Source organism: Haemaphysalis longicornis, unplaced genomic scaffold (genome assembly GCF_048455015.1).
Source record: "Haemaphysalis longicornis isolate Haplotype H1 unplaced genomic scaffold, Haemaphysalis longicornis Haplotype H1 scaffold_49, whole genome shotgun sequence".
Lineage (NCBI taxonomy): Eukaryota > Metazoa > Arthropoda > Arachnida > Ixodida > Ixodidae > Haemaphysalis > Haemaphysalis longicornis.
This window is the reverse complement of record NW_027526384.1, coordinates 1,007,765-1,027,641: the sequence shown is the minus strand read 5'-3', so window position 1 is coordinate 1,027,641 and position 19,877 is coordinate 1,007,765. Positions and strand designations below refer to the sequence as shown.

The window sequence follows — 19,877 nt, the reverse complement described above, 5'->3', positions numbered from 1 at the left end:
AGCCCTAGACCTCCACAAAGCGTTCAACAACGTTAAACACTCAGCTATTCTAAACAACTTACAAGCAACAAACCCCGGACAAAGAACTTACAGATACATCCAAAATTTCCTCTCAAATAGAACAGCAACAATATCAGTAGGAGATGTGCAGTCAGACACCATAACACTACCAGCTAAGGGTACCCCACAAGGGGCTGTGCTGTCACCTCTCATCTTTAACTTAGCAATACTAAACATCCCAAAAGAATTAAACAAAATACCCACATTGAAATATACTTTATACGCGGATGATATTACATTGTGGATACATGGAGGCAGCGACGCTCACATAGAACACACCCTTCAAAAAGGAGTAGAGGCAGTCTCAAAAGCTGCAAACGAAGCAGGATTAACCTGCTCACCTTACAAGTCAGAATTACTCTTGCTCCCACCCAAAAGAAAGAAAGAGAAAACACCTCCACAGATTTCACTCCACATTCAACAACATCAGATACCCGTAGTTAAAACAATCAGAATACTAGGATTGCACATACAAGCGAATCGCTCAAACACAATCCACATCAAGAATCTCTCAACCCACGTAAATCAAACCATATGCCTCATGAAAAGAATCACCAATCGAATAGCAGGACTTAGGGAGCGAGACCGTATTCGCCTGATTCAAGCATTTGTAATCAGCCGAATTACCTACTCCATCCCCTACCTCCATCTAAGCGCCCAAGAAATGAAAGCAATAAATACACTAATTAGAAAAGCATACAAAGCAGCATTACGAATACCTTTAAGTACATCTAACGCTAGACTCGATGAGCTAGGCATATACAACAATTGCGAGGAATTAATAGAAGCGCATCTAACTAATCAATCAGTCCGTCTGACCAAAACTACCACAGGTCGACATATACTAAAACAGCTCAGAATCAACCCCCCGCAATAATAGCTGAGAAAGAGCCCATCCCATTAGAAATAAGAAACAACCTAATCATAAAACCACTGCCGAAGCATATGCACCCAACACATCACCAATACAGACGAGAACTTAGGGCACAATACCTACAAAAAAGATACCCTCCAGGTCAAAACACCCTCTTTGTGGATGCCGCCGAATACCGACATAAAACAGCATTCGCCATTGTCGTAACGAAAGGCACAGACGAACCACCAGTGCATGCAATAACCATCCGCACGAGAAACCCAGCAGAGGCGGAAGAGGCAGCAATAGCCGTAGCATTGACGCAACGCCCCACGCCCCCCACAATTATCTCAGATTCTAAAACCGCTATTCAAAATTTCGCCCAGGGCAACATTTCATCCCTGGCGCTCAAAATTCTTCAGAAGAATCCCCCCCTCACCCCAGTAGACATAATCTGGACACCGGCCCACGCGGGACAGGAAGGGAACGAAACCGCACACTCTCAGGCTCGAGATCTTACCTTCCGAGCTGGAGTGGCGCCCGACCCATCCCACGGGGCAAGGTCATCCAGAGACAGTCTCCTTAACTATACCGATATTACGGAACATTACCGCCTCTGCCGCCGAAAGCTAGCACCCCCGCACCCGGAACTCACAACAGCCCAAGAGCAAGACTGGAGGCTCATACAAACAAACACATACCCACACCCAACCCGCCTGCACCTAATCCACCCAACACAAGTCCCATCCCCGAACTGCACCCTCTGCACAGCCCCAGCCACCCTACCCCACATTCTGTGGGCCTGCCCCCAAAGCCCCTATCCCCGAATCACCACAGCTGAGCAGTGGAGAGAAGCACTGGCATCCCACGACAGGGAGGTACAGACCTCCCTGATCGCAAGGGCCGCCTCGGTCGTCGTTGGGCTGATAACAACGACCACCAACTTCTCACGCTAAAGACAAGCTCAGTTTAATAAAGTTTTGTCTCTCTCTCTCTCGCACGCGCTCGGACACCTCGTGCTTGGTGCTCCTGCTTGCTCGCCAAAGATGTCGGCGGCGGCAAAACCGACTACCTCAGAGCTTCCACGACTTCTGACAGAAGCGAAGCATGCTCCCAGGGGTACCTTGCTGTCCCCCATTCAACTGGTCCTAGCTTCTTCGCTGATGGCACTCTCACAAGCAATAACCTCCATCCTTGCAGCTAGGATTCCTAAAGACATGGATGGTCAAGTGATGGAATAATACAGTAGCAGTGGTAATACAGTGATAATGACAGCCCCTGGGACATCTAAACTCAAGTCAAGAACAATCGGTAGACCGCAATCACTCGCCTAGACAGGGTAAGGAGGCCCCAAGCACTTTTCTTCATGAGACCACTCACAAAAATCAGTGTGTACCCCAAAACGACGTCGCACAACTAGTAGGCAATCTTTCCACCCCTTCCAAAATGGCTGAACTTGCTACGCACCGCTACGATATTGATGCTAACTACACTCAGGTTACCTTTTAGGGCGATGAGCACTCAAACCGCCTCCTTGCAACTACCAGTCTCTGCTTCCAGCGTAATAACCACATGGTCACCCTTCCCATTTGAAATCAATCACATCCAAATGGAGCCAACACTTCACTTGGAATCATCACAGTGGAGCCTCAAGATTTATTGTCAACACAGCGCGAAAAAGACCAGGGGCGAACGAAGACGACAAACAAGCGCTGACTTCCAAGTAAAATATCATGAAAAGAAACGCACACATAAATATACATTCTATCACAAAGGAATGGCAGATACCAAGCTGAAACAAAACCACGTGCGCAAAACAGATCAATACCCGCTGACACATACATCGCTACCTAATCATCTAAAGGAAAGTTCACAATTGGTTGCCCAAGTAAGTGCTCTCATTTTTTGACAACCGAATGGACGGGGCACTTATGCACTTATCTCCTTCACTTATTATCACCGCTGCCTCAATAATCTCTCGGGTAAGTGCATGGCCATGACGGCTAACAACAAGACACTCATCAAACAGTGGCGTACAACCTTTCTTTTCACACGAACGACAGGTTGTACGCCACTGTTTGATGAGTGTCTTGTTGTTAGCCGTCCTTTGTGATAGAATGTATATTTATGTGTGCGTTCTTTTCATTAAATTTTAGTTGAAAGTGAGCGCTTGTTTGTCGTCTTCGTTCGTCCCTGGTCTTTTTCGCGCTGTGTTGACAATGAATTAGACACTAGCCGGAAACCTTACGCTCAAGATTTAAATGAAACAATTTTGAATAGGATCTGCTCCGACCAAGCGTACGTCTTTACGGCGCAACAGATAGGCAAAACAAATCAAGCAGTTCTAACTTTCGACTCTCCTACCAGCCCACACTGGGTAAATATTACATGGCTATAGTCCATCGAAAGCGAATGGTCTGCTTGGCATGCCACCGCATTGGGCACAAGGCGAAGTGCCGCCCGCACCAACCCGTGTGTCGCAAGTGGGGCGCGAACATTCTGCAGCAAGCCAAGCAAGCGCATACTTTATTGGGTGGCTTCTAAAAAGATTGCCATCTGCCGCTTGACACCACGTGTCCTGCACCACTGCCTCCTCCTCCCCCCGCGTACATATTACAAAGTGCAAGGTGGAGTATACTGGGAGGATCGTGTACGTCTTCATGGCACCTCGACCGCCCACACCACCGATGCTGTCCCTCCACCGACTAGCGCTACAGTAGATCCCCCCCCCCCTTCGCTTTCGCCAACAAGTGATTCGATTCTTCAAACGGTATTATCCCAACTTGATAGCCTTCGTACTGAACACCACCAGCTTCGTGAAGAGAATGTGCAGCTGAAGGCTGCACATTCTCTTCCTTTCTTCCTTCTTTCCCAATTCCTTCTTTCCCAATACAATTAACGATTGTAACGTGCTCCCGAATGTAATTGTGCGCTCACCGAATGTTTTGACTGCTCTTGAAAGTGTTTCCTGAATGCTAACATTTGATTTACTGGTTTTGACCGCCGTATATTGTTGCTATGTTCTGAATTATGCTCTGTTGCTATGTTCTGCTGTGTTCTGATTACCGAGAAAAACCTGTATTCCCATTATATAGCTTGCATTTCTATGATTACTTGTGGTTTTTGTGATTAATAATTAACCCCCCTACAAAAATTCCCAACGGGCGCTGTAGGTATTTGGAATAAATAAATAAATAAATAAATAAATAAATAAATAAATAAATAAATAAACAAATAAATAAATAAATAAATAAATAAATAAACATGTAGCATACATGCAAGGGACTCATACCGTGCCCACCCAAACAGCTCCGTCTAGCGTGACCGCACCTGGAAAATCAGAGATTGGTAATCAACCCCCAATGTGCCCACGACTAGCTTTTGAAAGTCGGCCCTCCGGAACCCCCTTGCCCCGATGTCGGAGCAACGAAACAGCCTTAGTACTAGCATCAATCTTACCGCTACCTCGCAAAGGGGTACAGAAACAAGCGGTATTATAGAAGTGTTGAAATTTATTTGTGCTGGCATCCAGCTAGAACGCCGCGCTCGGTTGGCTGACATAAACAAGCTGCGGACCTCCGCATAACAATATGCTCAGGAAACTACACCCAATATGAACTTCCCCCAAACCCTTCAAGGTGTGCCAAATGAAGCAGACAGACCGCCAAGAGCGATTACTCCGCACGGTACCCTTGCAAAATGAAGCGGTCACTGCATTTTACAATGAAGCTGTCGCAGTTTTGGTCAATAGGCTCCCATCTTTCAAGTCGAGTAGCGCGAATTTCACTTGTCCTTATACTTCTTCAGGAAACCAGATCCGTGCTGAAAATTAAAGGCTACACAACTAATTTGGAAAAGTTAATATCTCGTCAAGGCGAAGTCCCAACTTCCGCCCAACCATGAGTTGGGGCACAGGCGGCTGTTTTAGTGCAATCAGACTTTGCTGAGAGGTGTCTTTTCCGGGCCAATTCTCCAAGAAACAGGAAGTGGTTGCAGTGCATGTACGCCGAAGTAATGGGAAACCACTACTCGCAGCGCCTGTGTATTGCCGCCCAGTCACCATCTCTCAGAAATATGTCAACAATAATTGGTTACGCCACCCTGTTTTGCAGTATCCCCACACTCCTGTTATAATAGGTGGGTACATTAATGTGAAAGTGCTACGTGGGGCTATGACTCTGCAGATAGACGAGGCTTGTGCCTTAAGGCTGCCCTTGACGATTGGTGTTTCTCTCTTCTTAATAACCCAATTTAAGCCACCGGCGTGGGTCTTCATCCCAGGGAGAAAATATTTCGTTTGAACTAACCATTGCCTCTACGGGAGGAATTAGAACCTGGAGCCCCTGTACCACCCCTTTGGGTAGTGATCATTACCCTATTGTCCTCACTCTCCGAGGCAAGCGCTTTCACATTCGCCAATGTCTTTCGCACATTGATTGGCGAACTTTTCGAACCGTCGTCTGTATCCCTCAGAATGCAACCCTATTGCAATTCACTCCTGCCCAACACTCTGCAAAAGCACACGCTACAGAGGAAATCTTATGCGACTCTTCAACACCTGCACTGGACTCTCATTTTACCAACCTCTGAAACCCCATGCAAACCATTGCCACACGCTATCTAAACAACGGCAAACATCAGCGAGACCTGATCTCGATTCGTCACCACTATCAAATCATCCGACAATACAAATGGTGTCCATTCAACGATCATTGCCATTGTCTTTGTGCCAAGCTTGGTGAAGAACCATGACTTTCCAAACTGTGGAGCGCGTTTAGGAACTTTTGGGGCAGGCGTAAGAGCAAACCTACAGTATTCGCTTCCCTCACTCTCCGGGACCCTCCAGCGCACGTAGAACATCATCTGATACTTACTTTTTCCTTAATGCCACACGCAGACCCCCTTCGCTGCCTGTCACCACGGTTCCCGAAATAGATACAAAGCTGGACGTCCCATTCACCATGGGCGAGTTTACGGAAGCTCTTCAGCAGTGCAAACCTCGCTCTACCATTGGCCATGGTGGCATGACATGGCAGCACCTATGTAATTTACATGTGTCTGCGCGCTTAGTACTACGAGACATGATTAACACGTACTGGGCCTCTGGCAGCGTTCCCGACGACCTCAAACTGACAATGGTTCACCCAATACTGAATCCGAACAAAGAGCCTTCGCTGCAGACTAACCTCCGGCCTATTTCTTTTAAACCCCCCATATGTAAACTCATTGCACGCCTGATCAACAACCGCCTTCAGTGTTATTTGTAATATGTACGGCCGTAGTTCCATCCGTCCCTAACTGGCATCCGCTCTCACCTCGGCACTCACGATAGCTTTTGGCTACTGCTACGAGTTCTGAGTAGGTAATTCAGATTATGTACTCACCTTTGACGAGCGAAAAGCCTTTGACAATATTAGTCAGACAGCGATCCTTGAAAAGCGCGCTTAGCCTTCGCAAGCCAAAGAACCGGAAACTGCATTCGCAATTTTATAGAAAATAACGGATTAGACTTCACAGCATGCACCCAGGATGGAATCCCAGAACCTTCTATCTCGATAGGGGTGTTACTAAGAGGTCTGTCCTTGGACCTATACTTTTTAATTTGGCTATGGCACACGTCGCCCGCAACCTAGAACTGGACAGTGGGGCTCGTTTTGCTATCTACGCTGACGATCTCACAGTATGTGTTGAGGCTGCGACTACCATTGCTTACAGGACATGGCAACGGAATCACAGGCGGCGGTGAACAGTCTTTCCACTCTTCTTCCGGTTCTTGGCCTTGAAGTAGCACTAGAGAAGACCGAGTTTCTCCTGGTCCACACTTTGCAGCAACCACCCAGTAGCATGCATCATACCATCTGCGTCGCCGACACACCCATTTCATCCCACTGTGGTCATAGTCGCTTGCTCGACGCCACCCTCGCAGACTATGGTTGCTATCGACAGTGCATAACTCAACTGCGGAACAATTGGAAGCCTATGGTACACTTAACCTGTCGCCTCTCAAAAAAAAGTTTGGCGGTGCTCACCAATCGGCGTGCCTGCTGCTCTGTCGGGCAGTAGCGGTTGGTCGTCTCACTTATGGCGTTCCAGCCTATAACCTATTCTCGACTCACAAGAAACACGTAGCGTCCTTTATCGGGCCATGCTCCGCACCATCACTGGCCTTACCAGGCATAACCGCATCAATGCTTTTGAACTGGCTGCTCCTATGCCTCCCATGGAAGAGCTTTTCACGGAAGCCCTCAGCCAACATGACCTTCGGTGCACGTTAACGCCACAGGGAGCGGCACTCTTCGCTTGAGACTTCGTACTCTACCACCAATTCCATGGGCCTCACCTAACCACCCCCTTGGGCACTCCCGCCTGTCACAGTGGCCCACCAACGAACCGGTATCCCCCGTTCCCGACCTGTTGCCCGTGAGAAAGCACTTGGGCGTGCTCTCGCGACGAAAGGGCCAGTTGAAAGGCCCATTTACATGGACGCTAGCCTTTCATCTTCTCACATGGGCCTGGCCTGGCGCTGCCCAGCTGGGCCGGACCTTCACGGCTCTCTCACTTGGTCAGGTCCCCACTCGTCCCCCTGGGAAGTAGACATCCGGACCATCCACAGCGCAATGGATCACTGAGCTTACAATATTCTAACCTCGCCCCCTCCACGTTTTCGGATTCTCACGGACTCGCACCAGGCACTTCAAGAACTCCGCAAGCCCTACTGCAGTAATATCCCAACTTTATTCAAAATACAGCACATAATCACCATTCTGGCTCGAAATGACACCGCTACCCGTCTGGCATGGGTGCCGGGTCACAGGGACTCGAATGGGGGCAACCAGGATGTACCCGATGCAGCACCGGAGTGCCTGGCTAGTACCTCTCCTCGGGACGACGACATGTCACGTCCCTTCTCTGACCTTCGTTTTCAACTTGACCACGCACTCCAGGACCGGAAGATTTGTCTTGCTTTCGTTACTCCCTCTGGCTAGCTCGCCCTAGCTACCGCGATGCCTTTCTTTGCTGAAATCTTCATAAACAAAACTATTGCCAAGGGAGCCGTCACACCCCATATAAGGAGAAATTGGATTCACCCAGCAAGATCTCCACCTCCTTGCCACCCCAACTGCCAAACGTCAGTGTTCGCCACCCTCAACCTCTTAATCTGGCGCTGCGCCACATTTTCTTTTCACCGCCCTAGACTCATCGATGCTATGGCAGATGATGCCACTCAAGCCGACCCCGCTTTGAGCAGCCTAATTTCCTCGCAGCCCTCGGGGTGTTCGGCCTAGAGAGTGGTTATCAAAATTAGAGTAAACGGGGTCTACCCTTGTCGTTAAACTATACCTGACTTGTGTCATATGGTCACAGCCGTAGCCCGCCTCTGCCCACTGTAGTGATATCTTCTATCGCCTCCATGGACCCACCATTTGTGCTACTCGGCTACTCCTCCCTGGGTGTTCTCCTCCTTCCCTTATTTTGGTCGCATGGCCTTCCCTTTGAACTAAAGATTTACGACAACAACATTGCTTTCCGGAAAACATTGCTGCCTTAAGTAAAACGGCAATGAAATATATACTTGCGTTTTAGTAGAAAACATAGCATTTCCGAGCTACTGCACAATTCCAGTGACGTCAATACAATGGAAAGGCGTTTGTGCATTGACCAGAAGCTCATGCGATGGCTACCTCTGCAAAATTTGTGCGAAGCCTGATGCGGCCCAGTCGCACCAACCTTTATTCCTGTCTTCACCAGAGGTTTGCGGCTGTAGCAACAATTTTCCCGATAGCAGCCATGCTTAAGTACATGAAAACAATTTCGAAACAAAAAATTGGTCAATAAAACTGACTATTAACTTTTTTTGCGTATAAGAAAATAACAGCACTCACAATAGCGTAAAATCTTAACATATGAAAATGAAACTTTAGCATAGACGACGCATTAAACAACACCATAAATAGCACAAACATAATACAATAGCATTACCTTTTTAGTGTCGGATATTTCTCTCCCAAAGCTCTGTAAGAATAAAGAAGAACATCAGTGCCCTTGTCTTCAAACTCAAATCAAATTACTGAGTGCATGATGGTTATACAGTGACGCTATCATCCATGAAACCTAAGTCGAAGTCAGCGTCCAAAATCCAAACTGCTTCGACCATGTCGGAGTGACCCAATGAGACAGGCGTCGGCCTTTTAAAGCGAGAGACCTAGGTTCGATTCCAACCACTGAAAACGCTTGCTGCGCCTTCGCTTAACATCATCATCCTTTTGTGAAACGCTCAGAACGTGGGCTTTCCTGCAGTAGGTGCTGGGTAGACATCGAAGGCCATTAGCAAGACAAAGAAATCTTCGCTTTAATGATTAGGTTAGTCTGCGGAAATACCGCAACGTAGCAGTAACAAATGCCTTGACGAAACGGCGTTCGTTTAATTGGAGAACATAAGTTTAGTGGACCGTTTTAGAGGGTCCAAGGAGATTAGGCATTTAAAAATCCCAACCTCATGGGGCATTTCCATTCACGGAGGACGTTGGGGAAAGTGATGCAGCTGTTAGCATATTTCTCGTTACGCCTACCCCAAAGAAGTGACCCCAGAGTGTAAGATACATCAGCACCGACCAAGCTTATAAGAGGGCCATACTAGGGCTATGCCACACAGCTTATTCACGATTTGTAACTTGGATACAGACGCTGCGAGTTTCTCCAACATTGATAGCTACAGCCATGTGGCCTGCAGCCGCTGCATTCGCTGCTGTCTCGTGGCTGCTGTGAGTTTCCAAGAAAAGTTAAGGCACTCCGCCGGGCGGTCTAACTTCGGCTTCTTAAAACGTATTGCTGCGGATATTGCTTTGACTTGTCTACGAGTCTCGCGCTTTTATTTCATGGAGTAAGCAAACATGACACACTTTCTCCTGTGACCAGTATTACGTAGAGACATCAGCCATACACCACCCGCATGTATGTGTTTACCAGCAAGACGGGGTAAAAATAATAGGAGCAGTTGTATTTGTGGAACTCTTTTCATGTCAAAGTTTTTCACAGAATTTGAAATATTTCGTTGCCTTCCGTTTGAGAAAATGTTATTAAAATGAGGGAGCTCACAAACTGACGCGCAGTAATTAGCTCTACGACCGAATGTATTTTAGCTGCATGCAAGGAATACAAAACATGCAAGAAATACAAAACGCAAACATTACAAACTCCGTAAATATTACCCTTAAAACAAGGCGAAAACTTGATACGCTCAGTACGTACTAACAACGCGAAAGGGCCTTTAGAGCGAAAGATGCACTGGTCAAAAAATATTCAGCACGCCTGACCTAGAGACTCATACACGTCAGCACACCACCGAAAATGAGTCAAAATACTATATCGATCTCATCCTCTACTATGATTCGCCTCATTGTTCAGCCGATGCATAACATGTTTGGTGGAGGTCACAGCGTTATCACCATCTTAGCCACACCTTCACACCATCTCGGCCTCGGCAGAGTCATGGGACGCAATAATTTAGCCTTTATTGTAGAGTTCTCTGAACATCATTTTAAGTCGTCGATGATGGTACCACATTGGAACAATAAACGTCCTTCTTCGGTTGGTATAGGATCAACTGCACTGCGGGCAATATTGTGCTCAGCTTGGGGGCATTTGTATATAATTTAGTGCCAGAATAGAATTGGCCGCGAGCGCCACCACTGGATAGGACGGCGCTGCGATCGTTTTGACGTCACTTGTAGGATCCCCGTTCCTACCTTGCTGCGTAGTTGGCTTGCAGCGCGTGACATTTCGTTTAGGACGCGCCTTCTAAGTGTATTTTCGTGCTGATTTTCGGTCTCTTGAGATAATTACCAGTGCATGAAGCAAAGTTTGACCTCATGGGGACTTTATAACCGTGGCAGGCTGCCCGCAAACGACTTGGGCTTGGTGGCGTATGCGGACGTATGCGCCCGAACCTGGTGTAAGCGTAAGCTGCGGCTCGTTTGCCCGATCAAGATTTAGCTCGGCTACTACAATCACCGAGCTAAATTTGTAGATTTCGGCTGTCGTTCTCAAGAAATAAGTGAAGCAAGAAATCATGAAGCGTTTACGGCTCGCATAAACGCTCCTCACACACGTTCGCTGTGCCAGACCGGCGGCGGATCGAACCGACGTAGGTCGCGACTGCAACACATTGTTGCCGCTTTTTAAAATCACACTGATTGAGGAACGGGAGTTCCACATTCCCCAAAAGTGGATGTTAGTGTAGTGAAAAATTGTGCTACGTAGTGTCATCAGCTGTGATTTTCAAGGCGATGCTCAAATATCTGCCGCGATCTACGCCGACCAGCCGCGGATGTCGGGTCCCGCGCCGCCGGCCCGTTCGCGCATGGTGCGGCGAGCGGCCGAAGGGTGGCGATACCTCCGCGCAAAAATCGGCCGAGGCCGTGGCAGGTATCTTGATCATCGGTCGCTTAAATGGCAGTCACCACGGATAGAAACTTACACATCCGGGAAAGGAGGTGACAGTGCGGTGAAAAGTTGTGTTAGAGAATGTCATTCGCGACTGTAACGGTAGCGGAGATGAAATATCTGCCGCGACGCTAAGCCTAAAGTTCCCAACGTCGGACTCCGCGCATCCGAAACCGGCGGCGAGCTAGCTGTCGGAGAAGACCCTCTTTTAAAACTCGCCGCTCGCAAGCGTGTTGCTTTGGGCTCCCCGAACTTCTCGGGGGCCTCCAACGCCTGGTTTCCCTATTCTTGAACTCCCCATTACCCCACGACGTATTTAGTGTCATACGCAACCGCGCCTTCTGGGAGCAATCGTGATTCTCGAACTTGATGCTAGAGAAAGGCACAGGCTCATTGTGAACAGACAAAAGCCCGTGTTACAAAGGTCTTAATTAAAAATAAACATAGCCACGTCTAAACCCGCCAGAAGGCGTTAAAAACTCACGTTAATACCATTCGTACATTGCGGACAAGTTGTCGCGAAAATTAAACATATCAGCACTACAGAGCACGTCGTGGTACAGAGTACTAGTGATCGTTAATCAAATCAGGGCATAGATATAAAAAAAAACATTGGAGGGGAAATAGGCACTGCTTAAGCCAAAGTGCAGATCGTACCAGCACTTATAAGCCTGTGCGGCGAAGCAATCCTCTCACCGGTCTCAGGTAGTCGTTCACTTACCAGGCAATGCGCGCAGTACGCATGGAGATATCACAACTGAGCGGCACGTTTATATAGCTGTTGCAAGGTCTATGTTCTTGCACACACAGTCGCGTACATGTCACGTCGCAAGTATCTCATAATGAATTAACAGCGTACTTTTCTCGGCACCAATTGTATCGTCTTTGGCGTTAGCTGGCTCCGTACGAGCTGTAGGTGGCGATGGTAGCAACTGCCCATGCATGCGCGGCGGTGTCGTCGGGAACAATCGAGCCGGTGATTGCTTGCCAGGATTATTTGGTCTGTAGACAACTTTCTATTTGCATCAAAGCCGCGAGGAGGGGGCACACAATGGCCACAACGCAAAAACATGCTGTCGCATAAGCACAGGAAATGTGTTCTAGCAGACGACAGCATAACCCGGCGTCCTACAAGTGACGTCACTCGTAGGTGGCGCCACGGTATGTCCTCGGGGCCGATATAAAAGGAAATAGAATGGAGTAGGGCGTAAACGTACGGGTTTTTGGAAGAAAGAGAGAGGGGAGAACTCTGAAGAGGGAAGCTCTGAACTCTGACGAGAGTGTCCACAACTTAGTAATCCCTCTGGGGATGGTGGAATGTCGAAGGTGAAAGGTTAAATAACAAAAAAACTATAAAGTAACAACCAACTTTTAAGTTGTAATGAGGCTGCAGCTCTGTTAACGGCGAATCACACAATGAAGGAAAGACGGGGAAAAGTGTTTTCGGGACCCGCATAGCCCGCGCACTTGAACAGTTTTACGCCCCGTGCCGTGGTGCGGGTCGCCCGCAAATTCTTCACATCGAAAGTACAGAAAACTTTTACTCCGCATTTTAGACGAAACCAGCCCGTTCGCGATCGGTTTTGAGGCAAAGACGTCGCACTTCTCACAGCGCCTCTCGTCGACGTAGCTTGGTGGCCTGCAGCGGTACGGCTGCAGAGAGAGAGAGAGAGAGAGAGAGAGAGAGAGAGATGAAGTAAGAGAACCGCTTTTTTGTGAAAGTTTGCTCTGCAGTAGAAACGATGAGGGCGAAGGAGACTAAATGTACAGAAACAAAAAATTTTAATTCAGCAACTCTAAACGGCTACGGTGATACGGACCAAGAGCCAGCATCTGTAGTCGGGCGGCCGACCTGGTTTGAGTCCCACCTATTCAATACTTGCTGTCGGGAACGTTGGGGACCACAGCAAGTCCGCACAAGATGGTCTGAATATCAGCGGTCGATGCGGACGTGGAGCAAAATGGACATGTCCGACGAAGTCGAGCCCGTGGATCCGGGGGCCAGGTGTGGCTGACAGCGGTGTGAGAGCAGCCACGACGCGAATCCTTCGTAGCGCCACCTCCTCACGGCGGGTTAGGCCACCTGGGGGGTTTGATCGACACGGAGAAATAAGTTCCCGTATAGAGCGCCGAAGGTTTTCTTCGTCGGTGACGAACTTTGAAATTGCGTCAACTGGAAATAAGGGCAGTGGATGCGTTGTAGGAGGTACACGAGTCGCGACATCCGCCTGTTGCTGTCAAGGGGTCAATGTCCTCACTGGCCCAAGTTATCTTAACCTTGAAGCTAAGCGTCGTAGACTTCGCGTGGATGGTTTGGGATATGGGTACTTTGTAAGTACATTCCGGAGGTGTCGAACTGCTTCCATTGAGTCAGTAAAATTTATGACAGAATCTGATTGTTCTTCCCTAAGCAGCTCTATAGTAGCCAAGCCGTCGAAAATCGCTTTGACCTCGGCAACTGTTCACGGGACCCTCTGAGTGGCTTAGTAAGCGCAGGTTTGACAAAACTGCGTAACTGGATTTACGACAGAAGTGGTAATAACGCTTCCTGAAACACTGTCGTAGACGTAAAACACATGTTGGTCAGTTATGGGTGCGAGTTGCGGCGCAACACGGCTTTACCGACCCAGAGGCATGCAATCAGTAATTAATATTCGAGTCCAAGGGGGGGGGGAGGGTTCTGGAGAGGGGCCTTTCGGCGTGTTAGTTTCGAGGCTCATATACCCCCTTAAAGGGGCCCTGAAAGAGGTTCTACCGATACATCAGTGTTCACATTTTCTGGTAAAGCAATGGCCTATTAATCAGTTGCTTCAAGAATTTCGTTACAGTGACGAGTATTAGTAAAGTTAGTGAAAATCAAAACATCGAATTTTAGCCCGCGCCCCGATTCTCCGTCGTTCCGTTGACCTCCTCGCACCGCTTTCGTGTGACTAAATGATGCCTCACCTCGCAGGGTCGTCCGCAAGAGCATCCTGCGGCGCGGTTCGTCTGATTCTGCTATATTCTGCGCCTCAGCATGGCTTCTGGGACGGGGCCGTCTGACTTTCTGCGTTCAGTGTGGGGCGTTTTTTTATAATTTTGCTGATGAATCCTGCACTCCCACCACGGCTAGAAAATCTGAACTTGTAGGCGTTCCTAATGATGTCGGTTTATATATTGCTAAATTGGCCGTCTGTTCGCGCCAATGTCGAGCTTGCTCGCGTTGTGGTGGCGCCATGCACGCGCGTGCACAGGTAGTTGAAGTATTCCATTCCGTTATTACAATCGGTTCTAAACATTTCTCAAACGTTTATTGGGCCATCGCCGCGCTCCGGTCTAGAAGGCTGGCCTGGACTCGGACCGACGGAACACGAAACTCTTTTGAACTCCCGAGCGCTCGGTATGCCCGTTTACACCGGACACCCAGATCCCATGAAACCGGCCGCTAGCGAAGCCTCCTTCAGAATAGAAAAGCGCCGTTTCAAATATTGAGCAAAAGCTGCTACCTGACTAGGCCGACGTAGAAAAGCTTGGCTAGGCGTCGCTGAGGTGGACGCCTTCATGTGATGCCACCTGGCGATCTCCTCGAGCTCATATTCTCTTCTCTCACCCCAACCTAGCGTGGAATATACACTTGCTTTCCGGCACCCGGCTCAAGTAGTCATGGCCGAAATTCGGAGCAGCCAAGTTCAGAATTGGTCGGATAACCACCCGCAGTAATTGCCCTAACCTTTCACTGGCGATATGGTCCGAAAAAAGCTCGGGCACGATTTAGCGATAGCAAAATCCTCGCGCAAAGAACAGATTATAAGCTCAAGCCGGTCGCTTAACCACTGCAGCATTTTTTACCTTTTACCGCTTCCTGTCGGAGTAATTCCTTGCAGAAGCTCGGGTGTTCACGGTGGCAGGTTATAGACCGCTAATTGCGCAACAATGCTGTTCAAAAACTAAACTGAAATAATTATGGCCCGATGACTGTTCGGCTGATCGGTATTGTCGGCGTCTTCGGTCAGCGAGATAGTCACACAACACGGATTTTCGATCTGCCGACGTGTTCGTGTCGCTGTCGACGTCGCGTGACAAGGCGCTCTGCCATTTCGGGAGCCGGCGTCGTGTCGGCCTAGCCAACGCGCCTTAACAAGAAGCGTGGTAATACAGTAACAAAGTAAATATGGACGAACACGATAGCGTTAAGCGTGCTGGAAGAAGCTCTAATTAACCACAGGCGCCGCCGCGAGCCGTAGACGCTGAGGAAACGACGCTTCGCTCCGCCGGAAGTTCAAGAAAAAGCCGTCCTATTGCAAGATTTCTACTGCGTGACGCGCATGGAAGAATCAATTATGTACACGCGAGAAGATGGTGGAGCCCAAAAGCACGCAGGAAAGGGTGGGAACGCGGCAAGAAATTTTTCAAAGAAAATGTGAGATTTCCGCTGCGCGTGACAAAGTTATACTTGGCACAGATGACGTTGACCACCCACCCTAACGATCCTGCTGGTTCATTTAGTGCGGTAAAAACGCCTTTGAGGGCCCCTTGAAAACAGCCATAGATGAGTAAACGTGCGCCTCAGGAGGTCGTGGCTGTCGCCTCTGGTTAGCGAACTCATCTATCGTGTTAAGGCCAGCTTCTTCCTGTAGTGTATAGATGGGTGTTAAGCGACGAAGGCAGGTAATCCTTGTCATCGCTTCTCTATGAATGCCCTCTAGATAATCCCACTCCGCCCTTGTTATGTACTGTTATGTACTGAGCCTGGTACGTGATACGTGGCTGCAGATTTGCACGTACCAGAAGCCGATCCATCTTTGTGCGAGCTCCTCACGATTTCATGGAACTCTGGCCAACTAGATGTAACACATCAAGGGGGCGCCGGCGAGCTTCCGGGAGCCATTGCATACCTGAGCCAGAGGACGAAACGTGAAGGCCAAGGATTCCGTGACACGTGACATCAATATTTACTAAACTGCGTCATTTTCGCAGTTTTTCTTGAGTCTTTCAAGTGCTGACGACAAGTAGCAAGGTCTTAGCGGGGAATAGCACGAGCTTAACACGTGTGCACCATGGTTCAACCGTATTTAATGCACTGTGAAGAGCTTGTTCTTGCTCCGCAATGCCTAGAAGTGACGACCAGAGGGTAATGTGATCCGCATAGACGAGGAACTTTATATGTTTCAAAGGACCTACCGTGGAACCGAGCGGAAGAAGTGCAAGGTTGAACAGTATCAATGCCACGACCAAATCTTGTGGTACACCACGGCATGTTGAAAAAAGCCAACCGCCTGTCCTCAAACTCTAATTGAAAATGTGTGGTGTGTTACAAACGATTCGATGAAGGACACCAGAGGCGTCAAGCACCCAGGCCAGCGTAGCATCTGTAGGATAGATTGATGGCTGACATTGTCGTACACTTTCTCGTACACTTTCTTCACATCTAAGGGAAGAATGAAAGAAAATACAATTGCGTCCCCCAATGAGTACGGAAGTAGAGAATACTTCAAGGCCATTCTCTGCGCCGGGGCGGAAGGCCGATCTGAGAGGGTTAGTACCAACCCATGCCCTCAAGCCACCATGTGAGCCTTGATGCTAGCTAGCATACGCTCAGCCAATTTGCATGGGGTACATGTCAGGGCAATCGGCCGTACATTCCTTAGCGTATCCGGTGGGTTTCCTGCTTTCGGGACGCTTGTGGTTTCTGCATGCTTCCTGAAAGTGGGTACGCCTCGAGTGCTCCAAGCTTTGTTTATGGTTGTCAGTACGACCTGAAGGGACCTCTCTGTGCTGTTCTTCTACACTTCGTATTGGATGCCATCGGTACCCGGTGCATTAGGTGTTCTTGCTGCGTCGATACCTACCAACTATTCACCATGCACAAAAAAGAAACGGGACCAGCTGCCCCTTCTTAGTAAGGAGCAGGCCTGCCTCAGGGGGAAGAGATGAAGGTTCACCAAATGTCGGACGAGGCGCATCATAACTAAGCCTTCATTGCCTCCTCCGCAAATTCATGCAAGGAGAGACCCGATGCAACATAGGCATTTCTTCAAGGGATTCTGCGCTTGCGGCCTCGTTCTATTGACTGAAATGTGCGCGATATACCGGCTGTATTCGTTGAGGGACCGAGTGAGGCACACCAGCTCATACAGCGAGTCCTGGAAAGGCGTCATTTATGTCGCCGCGCTTGGGCTGTCTGGTGATTAAGAGGGATCTTGGCACTCTCAGATGAAGGTTGGCGGGCTACAGTCAGTTACGTGCGACGACGGGCGGCCCATAACCGGAGCAGGCCAAGGTCAGGGGAAGTTCGGGCTTCGTCTACTCAAGGAATTTTATTTGAAGTTTGCAGTGCGCTTTCAATGATAGAAATTGGGTCATCAGTCTTTCTTTCGAGTGGGGAATGTTGGGATCTGAACTCATCCGATTCGATGACCTAGCAGCGTCGACGAAGCAGCGGCACCAGTTCTGCAGCAGGCCTAATATAAGTGGTATGGGGATCCCTCGTCCAGCAATCGAGCTCCAATGGCCATGAGGGGGCACCGTGCTCAAACCACCAAGTGAGGTCCGGAGAAGACGGTGTGCAAGGACGTGTTTTCTGACAAGTAGCCCCAAAAACATCATTTAGGAGTTAAAAGTTCTCTGCCCTAATTATGTCCAACCAGCCCACCTCTGGAACTGTTCCCAGTTCCGGATATGCCTTCTGAATATGCCTTGTGTATTAAAGGGGTCGTAAAGAGAAAATGCATTTGTCTTTACTTAATTTTGCCTCCTTTAACGACCTTTTAAGAACATAAATCCCAAATATTTTCACAATTCATTGCTTCTGGAATTTAGGAGGCGGCTTTGAAATTCTCGGTTTGAGGCGCATCGCAAGCGACCATGCGCGCGTCGTCGATAGGCAGTGCTGCTAGAGTGACGTCACGTCAAGTACATTCGAGAGTTCAATGCATTCAACGTTCTTTGGGTATATTGTTCTGCAAAGCTGCAAACCCGATGTTTTAAGAATAATGCATCCTTTATTCGTTGCCTAAAATAGTTTTCTATCCACGTGAGCGGTGTCGTGGCCGCTTCAGTTGTCTGGCAGCCATTGCAGCAGAACTCAGACGTCTTCGCTGTTTGTACAGTTTGTAGCCAGTTTTCCTGCTGAATTTCACGTTCTTTTGCCGAAATCTCTTTGGAATTAATATCGGCTTGCAAAACGACAGTTTAGACGCGCGCGAAACAGCGTAAACAGTTTAAGAATGCTCAGTTTAGATTAACCATGGTTACTTCTGCCTGCGCCACTCACCCGCGTTCTTGACTGAAATTTCGACGATGTTGATCAATCGTATCAGAGATCAGACATCTCCCGTTCAGTTGCAGGGCGAGTTCCATCATGCGCCGATGTTGTACCTTTATATGACCCTTTGCAAGCCCGCTCTATGCCGACATATTGTGCAGACTAGGGAGAACTATGATTGGCTTCTTACTCACTTACTGAAACGTCACTTCACGAGTTGAGGAGGAAAGCCTCGGTGAAACCGTAACTGCATTTTTTTTCCTATTTGCCGATATCGGGCAACGAAACGGGCATGCACTGTTCGTTTATCAAGATTCCACGCTTATAACTATAGGCGCACAGAGAACACAATTGTTTTTTAAATCTCTTCACGACCCCTTTAATTTTGTCTTATATTTGCGTAATGTCTTGTTCTTTTTTTTTTTTTTTTTTTTTTTTTTGCGAGAGTTTGCCTTACGGCATAACATAATGTCTTGTTCTTGTTCAACAATGTTGACAAGTATGAACATATAAACCGGACTTAGACGTTTAGATTTGGCTGTGAGCATATAAGACCATTGCGCAGACTTCGTGTCACTTTGGCCGGGTGGCTGAATCGAGTCACAGACAGACACACATACAGACAGACCAAAATTTTGGGGTTTAAGTAAACCAAGAAAGACTATCGTCTTTAAAAATTTAATGGGAGCCGGCGATGTTAGCCGAGCCGTCACGCTGGCTTGCTTCACCAGTCGATGAAAAAATGCGAAAAAGGGACAATAATTAAAGCCGTTCCACTCAATGAGAATGCGGTCGGAATCGCAGAATAGTGGTTCGCCATAATGGATGGTGGCGCCGTTATCCGCTCACTGCTACCACCCATCACGCTCTTCGCCAGCCTCTCTCACTCCTTTCTTGATGAATATGCAATACAAATTTCCTGCCTTCGCAGTTCTCGCGCGCCCCCTGCCTGAAACTGCGCCAGCGGGAGTTATGGTCTTTTTGTGCTTGCTTTAATTTCCTATGATGGAGCTGTTTTGGGTCATTTCGAATGCCTAATTTTTTTTATTTCGCGGTGGAGCCTATATGCGTCATTTCAAACGCGCGATTTTTTTCTCCGAGGCCGCTTTTTTCGTTGACTGTCTTAAAAACCAACCCAACGAGCGCTCCTAACTAAAGGAACGCGTAAGCTGCCGGTTATGTATACAGATTTTGCCTGAAATATACCAGAAGCTTACTTTGGGCTAACTAACGAGCAGATGTATATGGCAAAGCCAGCGGTTCACGGGGTTCGAGCCG

At 48.4% G+C, this 19,877-nt stretch overlaps 1 long non-coding RNA gene across 1 annotated transcript in view; it reads right to left on the bottom strand.

Moving 5' to 3' along the window:
• The window catches only part of LOC144137737 (uncharacterized), a 63,052-nt gene that overhangs the window by 8,541 nt on the left and 34,634 nt on the right, over positions 1–19,877 (bottom strand). Inside the window, exon 3 of the long non-coding RNA XR_013315722.1 lies at positions 8,894–8,926. This is a non-coding gene — a long non-coding RNA (uncharacterized LOC144137737). The remainder of the gene's footprint in view (positions 1–8,893; positions 8,927–19,877) is intronic.